General features: G+C 30.3%; 1 long non-coding RNA gene across 1 annotated transcript in view; it reads left to right on the top strand.

Annotated features, from left to right (window-relative positions):
• LOC142331230 (uncharacterized) overlaps window positions 1-22325 on the top strand; it is a 226045-nt gene extending 203720 nt beyond the window's left edge. The window contains exon 5 of the long non-coding RNA XR_012757925.1: window positions 22233-22325. This is a non-coding gene — a long non-coding RNA (uncharacterized LOC142331230). The remainder of the gene's footprint in view (window positions 1-22232) is intronic.
• Window positions 22326-22842: the final 517 nt, after the last annotated feature.

Genomic DNA, 22842 nt, shown 5'->3' with positions numbered 1-22842 from the left:
TAACGATAATTAATTAACAGATATTCTATCATAGCAGCTACGTTCGACTGTTAGAGAGGCCTAAGTGTTAGAAGTTTGTGTTTCATTACCGTGGCGCCAACATAAAAAAATTGCACAATGTACGTATCGGTTCGCAGAAACAAAATCAGTCACCGGTACAAAAAAATTATACGCAAGTCAATCGTAGAAATTTTTCGAGCGACAAAAGCATACATAAGCGGTGGGAATGTGTCTGGAAATCGGAAACGATATGAAAAGACACAAATCAGGTACGCTAAAAAAGATTAGCGAGTGCACAGAAAATATTCGACTGTCTTTCCTAAGAAGTCAAAATCGTTCAGTTCATAGAGTTAGTAGTCAACGAAACATTTCTAAAAGCATTGTGTGCATTATGTTGTTTGCAGGCGATTGAAACTTAGCGCTCATAAAATGCAACCCGATGAAATTAAACCTTATGACAAGTCACAGAGAGTTCAATGTTTAACGACTACGTTAAATTTCGTTTTCTGCTGTTAAAAATTAAATGAATTGTATTTTATTTTCTAATGAAGCAACATCACATGTTCATGGAGTCATGAATTTCCGTTAATTGTCAAGTATGATGCTCAGATAATCAACATGAATTGTTGAAATTTGTCCGAAAGTGAATGTCTGGTGTGCTATCATGCGTAATAAAATTTTTGGGTACTAGATAATTTTAAAGTACCTTGTGTTACTGCAAATTAAAAATATAAAGAGCCAAATTTCCAACAGGATGGATCCCCTCAGAAGGCTGTATAATCAAAGAAGCTCCCACCGTAAAGACAAAATACGACACCGATGGATTCGGGACTTAGAAAAAGACATCGTATACCAAGAAAAAATCAGTAATTTGACCTGTGGCAAAGAATAACAGCAACCGTGAAAGCGATTCGTTCAGTAATGCTCAACAAAGTGAATAATGAGGCGAATTTTTCGATTTGACGCCTAAATGGTGAACATATTAAATTACATAAAGCGCTATTAAATCTTTGACTTAATACATTAATTTAATAAAATACATACATTTGTGATTCTAAACGTGATAAATAGATTTAATTTAAAACCGCTGAGCTCTTTTTCGGATACCCCGGAACATATATATATATATATATATATTTCCGTTCCACTTGTGCCGTCGGGTGCTGCTACCTAGCGGGGGCTAGAGGCCCCACGGCAAGTTTGGTCAGGTGATCTGATCACGCCACGCCGTATGTCATAATGCCGCAAGGAGTGGTCATTATGAGGTAGCGACTTTCATTCGGAGCCGAATCCTGCAAAGAGCATTCGTGTTGCGCATGTAGTCCAGATGAACGCTTATATTAGTTTTATATTTATATGTTATTATTAAGTTTAATTATATGTTAGTTATGTGCTTTATTCAGTTCAATTGTACGTTATCGAAAGTGTAAATGAAGTGTAGTCTTGTACATTCTGAGATGTGTAATTAATTGAAACCGAACCACCAAAGAACACCAGTATCCACGATCTAGTATTCAAATCCATGTAAAAACTTGAACGCTGTAACTCTCGGCTTCCAAATCAGCTGATTTGGGAAACGCGTTAACCACTAGACCGACCCGGTGGGTTTCTATTTATCACCTATGAATATACAATCCAACCTGGCTCTAAAATCTACCACAACGTGTTAATGGTCTTCAGGCGAGATCGTTCATAACATATATATACGGTTTTGTTTCGATTTCTTAAATTTACTTTCACGAGGCCGGATAAAATAAATATTTTAAAATTATTTCTATTCTCCCAAAAAATAGTTACTTTAGAAATATATTAAAGCGATATATTTCAAGGAATAAAGTATCTAATTTAAAATGTACAGATTACCTGAGAAACAGATATCGGGCTTCTAACCTCTTTCCGTTATTATTATCCAAATTCCAAAAACAAAATCGTTAAGGTTTCGGTGAGAGTTTGCCGACGGTTGAAAACATCAAAAATCGAAAATCAAAATTCAACAATTTATTTATTTATAGTTCTTCAAAAAGCATTGTCCGAATCAAAAAAGTACAGATAGAAAGGCGAGATAATAATTTTTAAATATTTTTCCTACTTCATTTTTTCAAACCCAACAATATACACCGTTAAAAATTTTCTTCCTATATATCGGATATTAAATATTCATAAATATAAAATATTTTATTCCTCTACTAATATTGTAACTAAATGATAAAACTTTTAGAAAATAAAACAAATACAAAATCATCGAGAAATAATAGGAGATAAACAATTTTTTTATATATTTATATATATAAAAACTAACACAAATCGTATAATAAAAAATTCTTCATATTTTCTCAAATAAGTTGATTGAAAATGTAAAAAATCTTGCATAAAAAATTTTTTTTTCGAAATATCTCGACCCCAGCACTACCAAATAGTTCTAATTGTAGAATAAAATTTTACCAATTTATTTCTGTTTTATTTATTCCGTTTTTAATAAAACTAGTATAATCTCTTTTAATTTTTCTTTTAAATTTTATTATTTCAAGTACTGTTATCCGACGCGAATCGTAAACCGGTTAGGAAAAAAAAGTCAGGGTTAGAAGAACAAAAATTTTACATTTTCAAATTAAAAAACCTGAAATTACGAAGATTTTCACATATTATCGAAAAGAAAACCTATATTCTTTAAGAACATCTATTTCTGCGATGATGTATAGCTTTATTTATATCAAAATTATTATTATTATTTTTTTTTATTAAATAGTTTTAAAAATTGTTAAATGTCGATTTGGAAGTTGATCGAATAAATAAGTCGTGTTTCCGCCGTCGGACAAACTCTCACCGACGTCATTCTAGCGAACGACTTGATACACGGCATTGTTTCTCTGTCTATTATAAATAGTATATTTTTATTGTTTTTCAATATCATATTTTTAGTAGCATGTTCTAGAAAGTAATTCTTTTTGTTTATTTATTTATTTAACAAGATAACGAAAAATGCATTCCAAAAATTTTTAAATTGAAGATTATTACAATCTAATTTTTTTATAATTTCATTAATTTTTGTATAACAATCATTTAATTTTTATTTAGGGTAGATGTGACTTACAAATTGAGAATCATGAATATATATATATATATATATATATATATATATATATATATATATATATATATATATATATAATATTAAGTATGTCAAATTAACCACTTATTGACCAGAAAATAATTCAAATCACGTAAATAACATTATGTACAATTAAATCTAAATTTGCAATGCAAATAAATACAACTCCCATAATCTTCTATTGTAATCTCTGCTACGGATGATAAATTACTGAGAAAAATAAATGCACGGGTATTAGTATTTCACGCTACTGTTAACACAATAGTTTTTATATATGTTTTCTTTTAAACTATTTCAGTTTTACGGCAAATAAAGTGATATTATTGAATAATTTTAGTCTTCTCTAGAATAGTCTCCGTACTCCTCTCTTTAAATCACAGCAATTTTAATTTTATTACGTAATATTTTTTGTAGTCCATAATTATTAAGAGATATCAATCTAATAAATGGCGTGAAACAAAATTATACATTCTTTGAAAGTCACCGTAATTTTATTTTAACGGGTATATAATCTTAATGTATCTATTCGAAAGAAATATATTATTATTGTATTATTATATAATGTACGTACATAATTACAGTTTAGTAGAATAAATTACCTTTTTCATTTTCGTAACAAATAAAATCTCCAGGATAATTACATTGTAATCGATAATACATAAATATTAATAAAAGATGACGTAATATCTTATGCCCTATAATTGTTGTGAAACAACGTACGTTTTTTACATCAACTATCGATTTAAATTGTATGAAATTTATGGAAATTTTATTTAATAATGAACAGCATTTGGGTGCCAGAGCAAAGAGATTACAAAATTTTCCCGGCGTTGACCCTTATATTCAACAAAATTTTAAAATTAAAATATTTAATAAATTTATTTAGTTTTAATTAAAAATTGTCTTATTATTTTTGTTATTCGGTTTTTACGAATACAGAAATCAGAACATATTTTAAAGACGTGAAATTAATCATTTTATTAATTAAAATGAAATTTAGAATATTAAACGTGTAATTAATGAATATATTCAGTATTATTATTCCTTTTTTTTAGGGCCTCGAGGAATTTTTTCTTTTGATGTGGAAGGGACTTCCAGATGGTCCTCGATTGACCGAACGGTAGTTTGCGTAATCGTAATGTATATAGAGAACTAATAGAAAAAAATCAAACTTTTTTTGTTGAAATGGTTCATAGAACCGTTTCATCTAATCTTGCGGATGCCTAGTTTAAAATTACAAAGAAAAGGTTTTCCACATATTTATTTTTAATAACACAGCTTGAAAATAAAGTATCGGAAACTATAAAAAATTTAAGAAAGTTTTAAAGTTAACTAGGGCCTACTTTTTTTTAAAGTTTTCACGACCTTTACAATAATACTAATTACAGAAGAATTTTCAATCTTGAAAACTCAATTTTAAAAGATCGATATTTTAATTGCGGTTTCATTTAGTCCGCTTATTTTTTTGAACTTAAAATTTATTTTCTGAAGTAATGATTTATTACAACAATTTAATCGATTTGGTGCAAAGTTATTCAAGAAGGTTTTAAGAATTATTGTCCGACGGTGTTAAAAATCAAAACAAAGCTGCTATATATACATACTATATTACAATTTTTTGATAAATGAGTTAACGGGATATCAGGTAAAAACTGTTTAGAAATAATGAGGAATATTCCCCCTATGCAAATATGAATGTCTGTGGATCATTAAATAGATTATTAATTAATTTCCTCAAACTAAAACTCGATATTCTACGACCGCTTTACAAAGTGCTAAAAATTTAATTTGGGGCGATTACTTCTTTATCCTTTTTTAATTTTCTTCAAACTTAATCGCGTCAGTGACTCGTATATATATTAATTTTTTAACCCGTGAACAATTATCGCTATACATTTTACCTGCTTAGCTAACGAATCGTTTTGATTGTTAACCCGCTAATTGCCGGTTGCGAATATAATGAAATTAAATACAGTATTTTATAGGTTAGATTGTATTATATTTTAATCGAGAAACATGTTATTTTAATATTTTAGAGTCCGCACATCACATAAATTCTTACTAGTAAAGATTTTAATAATCGTTTAATATTGTAGATACGTTAAACTTTAGGTACGTAATCAAAACGAAAAATGTCACTTTGATTAATCGTTGAAAGCAGTCGTTCGGTTGACCGGGTACAGGAAAATTGTACAAATTTAAACAAACAGTGGGAAAACGATAAAAAGATCAAATCTATTTTCTTTAATAATCGGATAAAAAATAATAGGAAATTATAGGTTCACAGAACTCATTATAAAATTAAGAAGTAATCGTTAATCGATTTTCAATTGTGAACAAGCAGTTCTCAAAGAATTTATATTGAAACAGTTCCCTTTTACCGTTTAGCCTCTGTAACCACCGTAAGGTATTACTTCAGAGGATGAATAACTATAATATACATGAAGGTAAATGAAGTATAGTCTCAGGTCGACCGTTCCTGAGATGCGGGGGTTAACTGAAACCCAATCACCAGAGAACACAGGTATCGATGACCTAGTATTTAAATCGGTATAAAAGTAACTGCCTTTACTAGAATTTAGAACTTTACTAGAACCTTTACTAGCCTTACAGCCTTTATACTAGGACTTAGAACTCTCGGTTCGAAATCAGCTGATTTGCGATGACGACACCACTAGACCGACCCGGTAGATAGTCCCTAGTTATTAATAAAAATGCAGTCGACTCATCTGCATACGTATGTATATTTTCTGGAATATTCTATAACGTATTGTATTTTTTGGATTCAGGTAATCTTTAATCACGACGTTTGTTAAAACACCAATTTAGAAAAAAAAATTAATTTAAAAAAAGAAGAAACTACATTTTTAAATTTTGTTTCCTAAATTTAATGTTATCAATGCCCGAGAAGTTTTTGTCCCGTTTTTGAAGAATTTTTGTTAAGCCGGTCCCACGATATTAATCAAAATTCAGGTACACACCTCTTTAGGAAATTTTTATAACATCTTTTTGTGTTTTTTTTTTACGGTGGTCTGTAATGTCGTTATTTGTAAAAAAAGAACCTGCGACCCAAAAATTTTGACGATCACTATAATTAACATTTATAACTATATTGTTGAATCATCAATAAAGCTACACTACTGGAAAGTAAAATTATCTACTTATAGTGATTTTTTAAAAACGTTCTGGCTCTTATAGCCGATATTTTTTTTGACCCAAAAATTTTTTTTGGTTCGGTAAGATCTAGCACCTATTATTCTCCAAAAGCCGCAAAAAAAAGTTCACGACTAACAATAATACCGATTTGTAACTGCCCAAGAAATTCAACCGCACTGAAAGTTTTTTGGTTCATATATAAGATAGAAATGAAGAAGATAGATTGATAAAAAAGAAAATTATAAACGATGCTATCTGCTTATGTTTTTGGGATGAAAAATTTAAAGAACAATGTGTAAAACTAATTCAGTCTATAAAAAAGAGATTATAAAATAAACAATCGATATATTTGTTACTAAGAAATTTGAACGATGTAAAATATAAAATTAAACAAATAATAATAATAATGTTTTTCAATTAATTTTGCACTACATTATAAACTTAAGGATCTTTTCACGATTTTTTCTCATATTTGTCCTTATTTTATACTCTTAGAGAACAGATGAAAATGTAAGGAAGAAAATAAATGAGCAGTACTATTTAGCAATTACTGATAATCGATTGTGAATTACTACTTTTTCTCTTTTATTAGTATAAAGTTCTTTAAATTATTAATACGAGTAATTAGATATTAAGGTGTACAGAATATATCAAATCCTGCAAAAATGAATACTATATAGTAACATAACAATTTTTAACTAACAGATTGATAGTTTTTATTGAAAGTGAAATAATTTATTTTATAATAATTGACAATCATTTCATTTAACTAACCATTTCTTTATTTTTTAGAAGATACATACAGACACTTTTATTATAAAATTCTAGTTTTTTCATTCGGTAATCGAATTTAATTGAAATTGGTTTTTCGTTTTAGTTATGGTCAAAGTGATATTGTATTCCCAATGACTGTGCGTCAAATAAACAATAACATTTCCTAAGACTTCATTGAGAGAATAATTTCCGTTGATGTAAAAACAATTTTAAACAAAAATGGAATAATATTTCTTCTCTGAAACAGATCAAAAGCAAATATTTTATCATTAACGGTACGCGCGCGCACACACACACACACACACACACACACACACACACACACACACACACACACACACACAAACATATGTACTTAGTAATTTCTAAGCCAAATTAAGAACATATGATGTGTTAAAAATAAGATTACACTTTTATTGATTTCATTTTTTTTTATATGTATTATTTCACCTTATTTTTAATAATTTTTGATGTCATATTTCAATAACAGTTTAAAATAAAAAATAATTTCAATATTAAAAAGTTTTTTCGTATGATTTTATTTAAACTGATCAATATTTAATATTTAATTTTTTGTAATATATTTTTGTATAAAACATTTTTTTTTACAGATATGAATTATTTACGATAAATTAACAGTTTATGAATGAAAAAGAAAAATCTATTTTTGTTACAGTTATTATTATTATTATGACAGAAATTAAATTCAACTGAAATTTTTAAAATAAGAAAAAAAAAAATTTTTTTCAAGTTGTTAAATATGTGATTTTTTAACGTTAAAAATCATTTACTGTCTAACAAAAAAGCACGAATAACAAAACAATTTCTTAGAAAATTTATTTTTTTTGTGTGGTTTTTAGGTAGATTTCATATCCACCTACCTATTGTAATGGATACCATAATTCGACTTCCGGAAAATTTCGACATATCTTCGCGTTTCACATCCCCCAGACCCCAAAACCACCGTCAGCACAAAAGTTTATATATATATATATATATATATATATATATATATATATTTCACTTTCTTGTGGACACGATAACTGCCGTAATTTTGCGCCAATCATTTTCAAATTTTTCCTTAAAAATAACTCGTCCTAAAATCTCGGTCGAGATCGTTAACGATCAAAATCGGACCATGGGAATGGGAAACGGAAGGGCTTGATCGAAAAAAACAAAATATCCCTATAAACTTCTTATTAAGTAAAATATCGAATCCGTTAAAGTTCTTACTGTCTTTTGGATAAGGACCTAAAACAAATGAAAGTAAACATTTTTGATCCACGAAACCGTTGGCACAAAGGGTGGAAAAAATGGGGTTTTGATGATAAAAAAATATGTCCCTTAATAGGCACAGTATCGAATCGGTTTAAAGTAGTCGTTTAGTCCTGTAAATATTACCTAAATTTTTCATCCGGAACAATTTTTGATATGACCAATCTTTACGGCAAGGGATGACCAAATTAAAACAAAAAAACAACAAAATATTGCTTTAACTTTCTCATTAAGTAAAATATCGAATTCGCTTAAAGTTTCTACTATTCTTTGGATAAGGACCTATTACTTTTTAAGTACATTTTTTTGATATCACCAACTATTGGGCCAGGGGGTTGAAAAACGGAGTTTCGAAAAATAAAAGAATCTTACTTTCCTTAATAGACACAGTATCGAAACGGTTTAAAGTGATCTTTAGTCCTCTAAAAATTATCTAAAACTTTGAATTTTTAATATGACCGACCCTCACGGCAAAGGATGACAAAAATAATGCTTGAATTCTAAGAAGATGAGGCTTGTAGTATGCTAAATATGTGAAACTCTTTTTCACATGCAACCATTGTCGTATTGAGTAAATTTGAAGTTTTTCTTAACTTTTTATCCCGAACTTAGCACCGATAAACTCTACTTCCACCGGAGTAATGTACGTACTTAAAACATTTTTTAATCTAACAGTATTAAAGTGAGTGAATGAATGTGGGATTGCTATAATGGTACGAATTAATATATAGTTTTCTTTTTTTTAAATGAAATAAATATATTTTATTTAATACAGAGACTAAGCCAGACAGACATACAGACACAGATTATATTTATACAGATTTAAAACACTCATATTAAGATATACATTTACCTGATATGAAGGATTTTATTTCCAACATTTTACTGTGGCAGGGGCATTTAAAACGTCATATTTGTTTTATATAATTCTAGTAATAACTGTCATTTAATCGGTACTTTTCATATAAAGTATATTTAAATGTTAAATAAAAATTTAGATTTCGTAATTTTATTTTTTTAATATTACAACCTTTTTTTCCTGTTTAGCCTCCGGTAATTACCTTTCAGATAATACTTCAGAGGATGATATGTGTGAGTGTAAATGAAATGTGGTCTTGTACAGTCTCAGTTCGACCGTTCCTGAAATGTGTGGTAAATTGAAGCCCAACCACCAAACAACACCATCCAGTATTCACGATCTGGTATTCAAATCCGTACTATTATTACAACCTACTGCTTTAATATTATAATATGTAAATCATAATTTTTTATTACTTGCTGTATTATTCCTTAAAATATAATGTTTTCATACCGATATAATATTGATAAAAATTTTTCAAATCCTGCTATTTATTTTCCTGATTACGAATTTTAGATGATCAGTACAATTTTTAATCCGTGAAAAAAGTTATGTTAAAATTATACTTTTTTCTTTAATTTTTACTTTACCTACAATGCTCCTAAAAAAAATTGTAAAATTAAATGGAAAAAAAAGATGTGAAGAGTAAGCAGCATAACGTGATTCTCTTATAAAAATTTGTGTTATTATTGAAATCATTCCCCCAAATTACTGATAAAGTTACCGAAATTTGATACTTTCAATTATTTTCTTTATTTTATTGTTGCCTTCAGGGAGTATTGATAATAGAATAAAACAACGATAAAAAATCCCTTTCGGCACGCCGGAAGGCAGAGGTACATCACCATAAGTAAGGGATAAAAAATATTTCCACCCTAAAGTTAAGAAAAACATAAAATTTAATCGATATGACAATGGTTGCATGAAAAAAAAGTTTCATATGTTTACCGTTCGACAAGCTCCACCTTCTTACAATTCCAGCAATATTTTGGTCATCCATTACCGTAAGGGTTGGTCATATCCAAAATTATTTCAGACAAAAGTTTTAGATAATACGTTTTAGATAAAACGACCACCTTAAATCAATTCGGTACTGTGCCTATTAAAGAAGACATGATTTTTTTTTTAATCTTCGAAACTCAATTTTTTCCACCCCCTGGGCCAACGATTAGCGATATCAAAAAACTTCATTTAGATAAGTTTTAGGCCCATATCCAAAGAATAGTAAGAACTTTAAACGAATTCGAAATTATACTTAATAAGAGAGTCGTAGCGATATTTTGTTTTTCGAAAAAGCCCCCCTATTTTTATCCCCGTGGTCCGGTTTTACCCGTTCAAAATCTTGACCGACATTTTGGGTCGTTATGTTTATGTATCAATTTGAAAGTGATTAGCGTAAAATTGCGGCAGTTATCGTGTCATGTCCACAAAAAAGTGAAATATATATACGCTAGCAGACCCCGAAATGCTTCTCTATTGCTAGATTTTAGTATATATAGATTAAATGAACACAATTGAAAGTCTGATAAAACATTAACAAAATTAACATTACGGAACTTCACAAAATTTAACCTTTCCCTTTTCCCCTTTCTCTATCGCCCTTTCCTTTTTCATTTTCATTTCATTTTCCCATTTTCCTTTTTCCCATTTTCATATTTACCATCTTTTCTTTCCCCAATTCACTTCCATTTCCCCAAGTTTCCCCTTTCCCGTTCATACATTTTGTCCTTTTCCTTCCCTTTCCGTCCCGCATTTCTGTTACCCTCATTACCCTTTACTCTTTCCCTCCTTACCCCTTTCTTCTCCTTTCCCATTTCCATTTTCTTTTCCCGTTTTATTTTAACCTGTTTTTCCCATTTTAACCCATTTTCCCCCTATTCCCTTTTTGCGTGCTTCCCTTTTACCTTTTTCGATTTTTCTCTTTTCCGGTTTTTCCTTTTTCCTCGCGCGTAAATCGGTCCAGTAGTTTTTTTAGTCTATAGTGGACACACATATCGGAAACATTTAAATGGAATCGTACAGTATTTAGTATCGCGTGTGTTGCTTTTAGGTTCAACAGATAGCGTTGTTCTCCAAAAAAAAGCATGTTTTTACCTGTCACAGGTGTGACACCTTAGATATATAAATAGAAGGTATATAAAAACACACGCGTATTCGAATGCAACTTTGTGTCGCATTTCGAAGTAATCGGTGGTGAAATACAAGAACTTTCGGAGATTTAAGATTTTGAACAAACGAACATTTACATTTTTATTTATATAGATAAATATAAATGTATATATAAACTTTTGAACTGATGGTGGTTTTGGAGTCTGGGAGATGTGAAACGCGAAGATATGTTGAAATTTTCCGGAAGTCTAATCATCGTACCCGTTACAATAGGTAGATTTCTTATGAAATCTACCTAATAATACTTCTGAGATAATTTATTTTGTCGATCTTTATTCTGACCGGATGTTTAAGTTTATCTTTATTTTTTTTTATGTGTAGGATCACACATAATAGTTAAATTCTAGCTAATTTTTTAGCTCTACAAAACTCTCTCCTTCTTTCACTGTGCCGCTTCCTGTTTTCTTCCGAACAACTTTACAGATTTGTTTAAAATTTTTTTTTCCGAACTTCTTTAAAAGAAGCACGTTCTTTCCTCTTCTTCTCGATCCCTTTGAATTCTAAGTTTTTTCTAAGCAAAGATCTTTTAAGTCCTTTACACTTTATATTTGCTACCAGTAGGTCCTCCTTTACTTGCTTGAACCATTTAACCACTTATATCAAAGATTCTCTTCGAAAGCCTGTTTGAATCCATTCTTATCAAATGTCGTAGAATGCCTTACATAGGACTTCCTTAATTCTCTCTAACTTTCTGTTAAGTTCTTCATTCTTTCTTAACTTCCAACCATCGTTAGCTTTTTTTTTTCGGTCATTATTATTTTACTTAGTATCCGTCTTTCAGCAAGTTCTAATTAATATAGTTACACTCGGTTCACAACTAAGCATTCTACCGCTTATAAAATTCCTGGTCGGATTACCGCTGTATGTTGCCTGTATGTTGCTCATCCGTGAGATCCGTTTCTTATTGTACATGTCCTTCGATAGGCTGTAGGATTTTAAAATCCTATTGATCCTGATGATGTTTGCTTCCTTGTGCATTCCATTTGATCGGATTACTTCACTCAAGCGCCTAGATTTGTTCGTCTTCTTAAATCTCGCGAGTTCTATTTCTAACAGTTTTGACGTGTTCTTAATATTCGTCATATACTCTGCTTTTTCTATGAAAATTTGTAAGCCTGCCTTTTTTGCCGTTCCATGTAGGAACGGCCAAGTTTAGTTTATTTAGTTTTTGTTCTGCCGTTTCTATATCTTCTGTCAAGAGGGGGAGATCTACTGCAAAGGTCAGACAATCGATGTTGAGATTCTCCCTCGCTTTTCCCAATTTGACTTGCTTCAGGCCTTTATCTTGGCAAGCTTTCCGCATAATTTTATCCTTATCAATAAGTATCCTTATCACTTTATTATTAATAACTGTTTTTCTCGTATTAATACGCTAACTTTTTTAATAATGTAAATGTTTTTATAAGTTCTGTTAATTTTAAACACAAGTTATATTTACAAGTAGATTTTTCGTCGGCAATAAACGAAAATACATTTTTTTAATTCGATCTTAAATATTTTAACGGGTTACGTTTTTCATCCGTTTATCAATTCTACCAGAATTTTGAGATTATTCTAAACCGGTTCTGTTAAGATAGTCGCACGATAACAATTTTTTTACATCAACTTACCAAGATTTAATGCGCTTTTGTCAAAAATTAAAGCGTTTACATATTTAATTTATTACACTATTTGTACCTTGTTTACATTTACCGGCAAATTTAACTCAAAATAAAATTTAATATAACGTCTACTCGGATAATTTTTTACACCGGTTAACTAATTACGTTAATCACTTACAACGTCATACATAAGAATTACTTTATTAATCTATTACTTTAAATACTTTTGACAGTTGAAACATTTCATAGCAAACATTTTCTTAAGCAAGTTTTTCTAAAGCATACCTTCGCTTCTGAAAATTTATTTAGCAGAATATTCTGCACTTGTAATTATCGAGGCTAAATGGCGTACACCTACAAGAAATTGTTGAACATTTTTACCTTGATTACTGAAATAATTTTTGTCGAGATTTTTTAAAATTATTTCTAGCTATAAATTTGTTACTAATGATCGTTTAGTTTGTACATTTTTATGCGATAAAGGTAATAATCATCTTCCTTGCATAAAATTTGAGACCGTAAATAATAATTTTGCCATATTTTGCATCTCGGTTTGATAAAATATTGTATCGTCTAATTCATTAAATTCTACCTTCATATATTCTACCTTTTTAAAATATACTTTATGTATTTTTCTTTTACATTCGTGGAAATTGCATCAAGCATACAAAGACGGAAATACGTGTTCTTTTAAATAAATCCAAATCTTTTTCATGTAAATTATTGAAAAACGTTAAAAAATAATGCCATTTATTTGATTTCATACAGAGAATTTATATATTTACATGCAGATTTATCACTATTTACAAAGGAGAAAATATATTTTCTTTTGATTAGGATTACAACATGACATGTTGCGGTACTTTTAAGTTATAAAAAATAGCTACTTAAATTTTTATTTTTCGTTTCAAGTTTCTTATAGGTTATCTTTGTTTCCAATATTTTTTTGTTGATATATCGTCATTTTCTTTTATATCGGTTAAGGTAAAATTTTCTGCAACAGGTAGTCGAGTGAATTTTATTTTCTACGTATATAAATTTATTTATAAATAACCCATCTTCTTTAATAAAAATTACAAAAGTTGACAAATTGTTTTTAACTTCAATTCGTCATATCAGCTTTACACGAACATTCCGTTTACTGGAAAATTTAAGCCTAAAAAAATTTACTAAAAAATGGTTGAAACTGAGGTACCCGCTTGAGACGATTTCTAACTTCAATTGTCTGTATTCTTTTATCTCATTTTATGTTACTCAAACGATCTATAAATTAAATTTTTACAAAGCCGTTCGTTTTCTATATTTTCCCTTTTGCAAATGTGTGGCAAGATTGTTGAACACTTCGTCTCTAGGTTTTAATGAGGTATACCTTAAAGGTTTGTTTTCATCGAACAATAATTAATTTCTTTAAAATAACTTAGAACAATGTTCTTTTTGCATAGTTGTGTATTCTGTTTTCCTTAATTTTTTTTTTTTGTCTTTAGTCATTTGACTGGTTTGATGCAGCTCTCCAAGATTCCCTATCTAGTGCTAGTCGTTTCATTTCAGTATACCCTCTACATCCTACATCCCTAACAATTTGTTTTACATATTCCAAACGTGGCCTGCCTACACAATTTTTCCCTTCTACCTGTCCTTCCAATATTAAAGCGACTATTCCAGGATGCCTTAGTATGTGGCCTATAAGTCTGTCTCTTCTTTTAACTATATTTTTCCAAATGCTTCTTTCTTCATCTATTTGCCGCAATACCTCCTCATTTGTCACTTTATCCACCCATCTGATTTTTAACATTCTCCTATAGCACCGCATTTCAAAAGCTTCTAACCTTTTCTTCTCAGATACTCCGATCGTCCAAGTTTCACTTCCATATAAAGCGACGCTCCAAACATACACTTTCAAAAATCTTTTCCTGACATTTAAATTAATTTTTGATGTAAACAACTTATATTTCTTACTGAAGGCTCGTTTAGCTTGTGCTATTCGGCATTTTATATCGCTCCTGCTTCGTCCATCTTTAGTAATTCTACTTCCCAAATAACAAAATTCTTCTACCTCCATAATCTTTTCTCCTCCTATTTTCACATTCAGCGGTCCATCTTTGTTATTTCTACTACATTTCATTACTTTTGTTTTGTTCTTGTTTATTTTCACGCGATAGTTCTTGCGTAGGACTTCATCTATGCCGTTCATTGTTTCTTCTAAATCCTTTTTATTCTCGGCTAGAATTACTATATCATCAGCAAATCTTAGCATCTTTATCTTTTCACCTTGTACTGTTACTCCGAATCTAAATTGTTCTTTAACATCATTAACTGCTAGTTCCATGTAAAGATTAAAAAGTAACGGAGATAGAGAACATCCTTGTCGGACTCCCTTTCTTATTATGGCTTCTTTCTTATGTTCTTCAATTATTACTGTTGCTGTTTGGTTCCTGTACATGTTAGCAATTGTTCTTCTATCTCTGTATTTGAACCCTAATTTTTTTAAAATGCTGAACATTTTATTCCAGTCTACGTTATCGAATGCCTTTTCTAGGTCTATAAACGCCAAGTATGTCGGTTTGTTTTTCTTTAATCTTTTTTCTACTATTAATCTGAGGCCTAAAATTGCTTCCCTTGTCCCTATACTTTTCCTGAAACCAAATTGGTCTTCTCCTAACACTTCCTCCACTCTCCTCTCAATTCTTCTGTAGAGAATTCTAGTAATTTTTCCTTAATAATAATATTTTTCATTATGATTGTAATAATATATTTAAGAAGAAAATTGAATCTTATCGACTGACCGATTAATACATTTGTAACTTTCATAAATTATATTGTATTTATTCAAATATTACACGGTAGATTTAAAAAATATAAGTTATTATTTTCATACGTTAAATTACATGATTATATGATAATATAAATAATTTAAATTCAAGAAGTTGGAGAAATTTCATGTACTATAATAATTTTACACGTTTTTGGACAAAATTTCTAAAAAAAAAGACTTCTAGACATTATCAACATACAACACAATTCACTACATTTATTTTAGAAAAATTAATAGCATCTCGACATTTCATGCGCAATCTCGGGTTCGCATCCCGGTCAGGCACCGGTTTCTCTTCGTACGCTACCAATCTTCACCGGGCTGTTGATCGTAGCTGTTGATTACCGCTCTTTCATAAAGAAAAACAAATGAATACATCAAGATTTGTCGCTATTAAAAAGATAAAATATATTTTGTAATTCTAACTTTAAGATTCTTGTTTCCGGTCGGAACACGGTTAGTTTCCGTAACCTTAAATTTCGTCCGCGTTATGAAAATAGCTTATTTCCGGTTCATTATTTTTCCTGTTACTGATCTCATTTTCAATTTCTTTAAAACGATTTTTTACAAGTATTTTTATGTTATTTTATATAGGTTAAGATAAAAAATTAAGCATCGCTAATCACGTGATGGTGAATTTGAATTTAACTTATTCACCGATACTGAGAAGATTTTCTTCTAATTTATTGTACTACATCTTTTTTGTATAAAACTTGGTTGTGAAATGAACATATACTGGAAAGCAATATAGTGCGAGATATCATTCCGGTGATTTTCAACACAGATCGGTTGTATTTCTTTATTTCTTACCTACGAATGGTTATAATATTAAAATATTATTGGTCGGTGAGATTTTTCATAGCCATTAATTTTTTACCGTTTTATTAAATAACATTTCTTCACTATTTGAAATAGTTTTGTTTTATATTTGTCATCTAAATTAGTAAAACATGATTTTTGGATTTTTTTTTTTGCTAATTTTATATTTACGTCTCGTTTTATAAACGACCCGTTCATAGTTGATAACGTTTTGGTGTTTTACTTGTTTAACTGAATTATCCGAATTTGTAAAAACTTATGTAGGGTTAAATATTGAGTAATTTAAAAAAAAAATTTAATTAATTTTTTTTTGTTATGAAGTCCATTAATAAATAGTGAAATAATTTCATACATTTTTTTTTACTTTATCGATAAAAGAAAATAATGAAACTCTTATAATTAATATTATCTATTATATTTCATATTACAAAGACGATTTTTAGTATTATGTGCAAATGTAGTATTTATACAGGAAGAGGAGAATACTATTTCAAATATTTACTTTTAATCTTATTATTCCTTATTTAGAAAGTCCTGTTCACGAATTTTTTATTTCATTTTATTTGGAAACTTTCTCTTATCTTTTAATCTTTTGTTTGACTTCAAAACAATATTTGGTCGGGCCAGTCGTGGTATTGTGATTTTGAACGTAATTTCACATATCGTGTTTTGTAAAAATTAAAGTTGAGAAACAGTTTATTAATTTTTTTCGTGTATATACAGAGTGTTTATAAAACGGTGAGCCGGCTATACTTTTTTGGAATCTATTTGTAAAACTAAACAAAAAATATCCTTAGGATAAATGGCAATTTCTCCATCGTTCTCCAACTGTCCGCCATTTTGTTATTTTTATACAAAAATGTATATTTCAATTTCGGATAGAAGAATCACGTTAATATTTGGTAAGCGTCTTTGCGATAAAGTTTTAAAATTAGCAAAAAATCAAACCTTAAATACCTTCAAAAATTACAAAACGGCGACCGTGTTTATTTTTCAATCTTTATATTTCCATAAAAATGAGTTTTATCAAAATCTATGTTATTTGCTAAAATATTAAGCGTTTTATTTTGAACAAAGTGAAAACGAAATTTTAATGGAGGAGTTTATTAGATGACGAGAACGTTAATCGATCTGATTATGTTTGTTTGACCAAAATTTATATAACATTTTACGGTTCGGCTGAATTCTCTTATTACTATAAATTTAAAAAAAATGTAGAAAATACTTTCCTCTTTATTAAGAATAACAGAGTTCCCGATAGAAAGTCGCGTAATCACATCTGTGTATATAAACTTTTATTAAAGTCTTTATTATATCTAGAAAATTACAGATAATTGTTTTAATAAAAATAAAAAACCGGTTCATTTCATAGGATTTATAATTTTATTACATATTCATGTTATTTTAGTATAAAATAGAGTTTTATTTAAACGGGGACAGAAATAAGACACAAGGAAATTTTAAGGACGTCTTTTATAGGATCAAGTAACGTCATAATGAAATATTTTAGTTTTAATCCCCGCATAATACCAGTCTTCTGAATTACTTGGAAAGAATGACTAAGGGTGGGGAATTATATTGTAAACGACACCCGTTAATTATTTTTCAGATTTATTACTCATGCGGAGCAGTAGTTATATTTCCTGTAAATTTTGTAAGAGATCTTGAAATACTATTATAAAAAATAAGTAACGTTACTTTAAAATATGTTAATACTGTCTCTTTTTGCGATTATTTCAGTCTCATTTTATTTTATTATTTTATAACAGTAGATTAATAAAATTTTATAATACGTTGAGGCCTTTTTTATATGCTACTCTTATTTTTTATTGTATCATTATTAGTATTATTATTATTACCATAATAATCATGCGTATTTCCCCAAATATCTTTTTAGACTAACAGAGGGTGATTTGACATAATTTTGACTCGCTAATTCATCATTATTAGAATATTTCATTATAATCATTTTATCCTCCTCGGGGGAAGACATTCGCCTTGTGACGATCCCGGTCGCCATACTACCGCATCCGTTCTAAGCCTTGATGGGCTTTACCGGAAGTCGTTTTTAGATCCTCTAAACCTGATAACACATCACAGTCATCAGTTTCGCCTCTGTCAGGATTCCACTGATGCAGAGGGATCGGCAGACATTTCCATCAGTATATTTACACAAACTACAATTTCCTTTGATTGGTCTCTTGCAATTACGACCACCTACCGTAACTTACAACTTTCAACTATCAAATTAACTGCGGAATCGTTATCCCAGCGCCTTATTGTAACACCGAAGTTTCACACAAAACTCCTACCATATCTAACTTCAATTACACTACGCTCTCAGATCATTAACTTGATTGAGTCTTTAAACACCAAAAATGCCGTCCTCATATCAACAAAACAAGTACTGATTACAACGAAAATTTTGTTCTAAAATTTGATTTACTCAAAAAACAAGAAATAAATTAGCAAATTCAATAAGCTTCTAATGAAAACATACCCTACCTCTCTCTGCTCTATAAAAAAGGGAAAAAATTGACATATAAGACATGGCCTGCATCACAATGACCCTACACTCCGGAAAAAATCCTGAATTAATCAAACCAAATCTGGCCAAATCTATCTCAAAAAACATCCTGTCCAGAAAGAAACTGCATAATATGCCGATTAGGGGAAATCCACCTTACAAACTGCATACGTCTAAAACGGGAAAAATTCCATGCTTGCAACTGCCATCGGACGATTCGGTCCCTCTGATCTACCGTAAATGGAAACCTTGGTCGTCTATTTATTTTATGCGCCCAAAGGTAAGTCGGTCTAAATTATGAGCAACATTACGTATTTGGCGCTCATTTGCAAGTATATAAATCAAGTTATACCAAAAATAGCAATACATTGAAACGGTGTTATTACGCATGTTAAGACATCTGAAATTTAATTTATTATTTGGATTAAAAAACTCCGATGATCAGATGCCCCTGATGTTGATCTGAATCTGGCGTATTCCTCTCTGTTCTCACTATGAAAAAGCGCTTCTGCGCCTTGGATACCAGTCTAATCCTTAATTTTGTCCAAGCCAGGAGGTTCGTCTATGAATTACAAGGATTTAAACCTAGAAAGAGTTTACCTAGATTTCCACTTAGGAATGTAGCTGACCCTGAATTGACGTCACAGGAAGAGAGAGGTAAGGATCTCTCTCTTGTTGTTGATTTCACAACAAAGGTGTTAAATCTGGGGAGGCCAGGATGCTTATCAAGTCGCCTAAAAGGACGGGATCCCTCGACCGGTTATTGAAGCGAAGGAGGCAGAAAGAGGTAGAAAACCTGGGTTAATGCCAGGAAGACAGAACCCTATTTGAGCTAGTGATGACAGCGATCGGTAATCAGATCAAGGTATTAAATAAGCTAATTTCTAGCAATATAAACACCAAGCCAGAGATCAAAGTACGGAAGCTTAGTGAACAGATGCATGTAACTGTTCTAATAATTCAAATGTCTCTGCTTTCAATATTTATATTCTCTTGCGCTTTTATAAGATTACCATATCTACCTTTATCGTATGCCTTTCGTAATCAATAAAACACACCAAGACAGCTCTTCGTTGAGCCAGATCATTTCTGAAGTTGTATATTCAAGGCAAAGAGTTCATCACTTGTTTCCAGACCGTTTCTAAAACCGATGATTATAATCATTATATAATTTATTTATAAATGTTTGTTTTTAACAATTAACGAGTCATATGTCTGTAAAAATATTATTATTATTAATTCAATAACAATAAAACTATGACTACCTTTCAACGTAATCCACGGTTACATTTTGGCACTAGTCCCATTATTCTGTGACTTTTCTTATTCTAGTAGTAAAGAATTTTGTTCACGTTGTCTGAGCCATTCTTGTATCGCATTCTTGACCCCTCACTGTTGCCAATCATGGTGTCGTTTAGTAGACTATTTAATAATATTTTTTATAAATATCATTCTAAAGGGATTATATTTTATGTAATTTTATGACTACGCAAGTCAAGAAAATGGTGGTCGCACCCCGCTATTTTCGGAAACATAACCGGATGATTATAATAACTCGTAATTTTGAAATAATAAATAATATTGGCAGGAAAATGTCAAGGACATAATAGTTAATCTATAAAAAAACTGCTTTTAAAATTTAGTCGAACTTATAATTTTTAACAATTAAATATAAATGCCTCCTTAGAACTTTGGAATGCTTAGTTACTGAAGAAAATTAAGAAGGTATGACTTAAATTTGGTTAATGGGAAGGTAATCCTTAAGGATTTTTAGGAAGAAATTTATATTTAGTAGGATATTTTATATTTATTTTCTAGCTTATCACAATAGTATTATTACGAGAGTTTATTAAGAAATCAAGACAGTAATAGGTGGGCCGAACATTACAGTTGAGAAAGACAAATCTTGCTTCGCGAAGCTGAAGAACGTCATAGGACAGATTTTCCAGCAATGTGTGTTCGGTGGGGTTTCCCGCAAGACAAAGCAGTGGTTTTGTCTCCGATTGCACAGCAGTTATATTACAGAATGTTACTGGCGACTGTCATATCGGATATTTGATGTTTTTATTATGATATACCGACTATTCCTTTCTTTCTGTTTCTGTTAACCCGGAACCACACCGTAAGGTATTAATTACTTCAGAGGATGAATGAGCATGATATATATGAATGTAAATAACATGCAGTCTTGTACAGGCTCAGGTCAACCATTCCTGCCCATCGGGCTGGTCTAGTGGGTAATCGTCAACACAAATCAGCTAATTTTGAAGTCGAGAGTTCTAAGGTACAAATCCTGGTAAATGCAGTTACTTTTATACGGATTTGAATACTAAATCGTGAGTACCGGTGTTCTTTGGTGATTGGGTTTCAATTAACCACATATCTCAGGAATAGTCGGCCTGAGAATCACCGGAACCATCGTAAGGTACTACGTCCTCTGACTTAATATATTACTGTGGTCCCGGGATAAATAGAAAAAGCGAGAGAGGTTGACCGTTCCTGAAACGTGTGGTTAATTGAAACCCAACCACCAAAGAACATCGGTGTCCACGATATAATATTGAAATACGTATAAAAATAACTGTCTTTACTAGGATTTGAACTTAGAACTCTTGACTTTGAAATCAGCTGATTTGCGATGACGAGTTCACCGCTTGACCAATCCGGTGGGTTACCGAACATCGCTAACATAAATTACCGTGAATAATTACGATGAATAATGATCGAAAATTTATTGATCCCCAGACGGCGACTCACATCCAACAATCGAATGAGTGTGGGCTACTGTGAAAAGATGAAACAACGAGTCCGTACCAATAGGAATCATTTAGATTGAAACTTCTACGAATTTACGTGGAGCAGTGTCACCAAGAACGTAATCTATTTTATCAAATTTTAGAAGAGATAATAGTTGTTTTGCGTCCTGAGGTCTAAGATTTATTTTTGATTTTATTTTTTACCGATTGTTAAAAAAAAGTTATAGTAATTTATTAATAGAATAACTGTGTATTATTGTACGTATGTATGTGAATTTGTGTGTTTTTTTTCCTATTTTTTCAACGATTTGAATTAAAGATTAGTTCAATTTAATTATGTTATTTCTAATTATTATTTTTATTTTTGTATTACAGTAAGGTGTTGAGGGTAAGGATAAGTTGAAGATTTTTAATATGAAAACAAAACGGTGCTTATAATTGAATGGATATTGGGTGGAATAGACCGTCCAGGTAAGCATATTTATTTTTCATACTAAAACCCTTAGCCTTCTTAACCTTAATGTGATAAATATTATCGGGATAATTGTTTCGTTATTTTTTTCTGAATTTACCATACAAAGTTAACATTAATTCTGTTAAAAGTTACACTAGCCCACCAGGCTGGTCTAGTGGTTAAATCTTTGTTGCAAGTCAATTGTTTAACAGCTGATTTTTTAAGTCGTAAGTTTTGAGGTTCAAAGACTAGTAAAGGTAAGTTGCTTTTATACGGATTTGAATAGCGGACAGTGAATGGCGGTTTATTTTGGTAATCGGGGTTCAATTAACAACAAATCTTGGGAACGGTCTGCGTGAGTCTGTACAAGATTACACCTCTTATTTACATGTCTTACATATCATCCTTATCTAATTGGACTACTGGGATGCTTATTGTTCGCTACTTGAAAAGATTGCAACGTACACGTTAGGAATAATAATAATAATACCACATATATTATTATAAATAGTAAGAATTTAACATTTGAGG

Source organism: Lycorma delicatula, chromosome 10 (assembly GCF_047948215.1).
Source record: "Lycorma delicatula isolate Av1 chromosome 10, ASM4794821v1, whole genome shotgun sequence".
NCBI lineage: Eukaryota > Metazoa > Arthropoda > Insecta > Hemiptera > Fulgoridae > Lycorma > Lycorma delicatula.
Note: the sequence above shows the minus strand (reverse complement) of the source record. Positions and strands in the feature narration are given on the sequence as shown.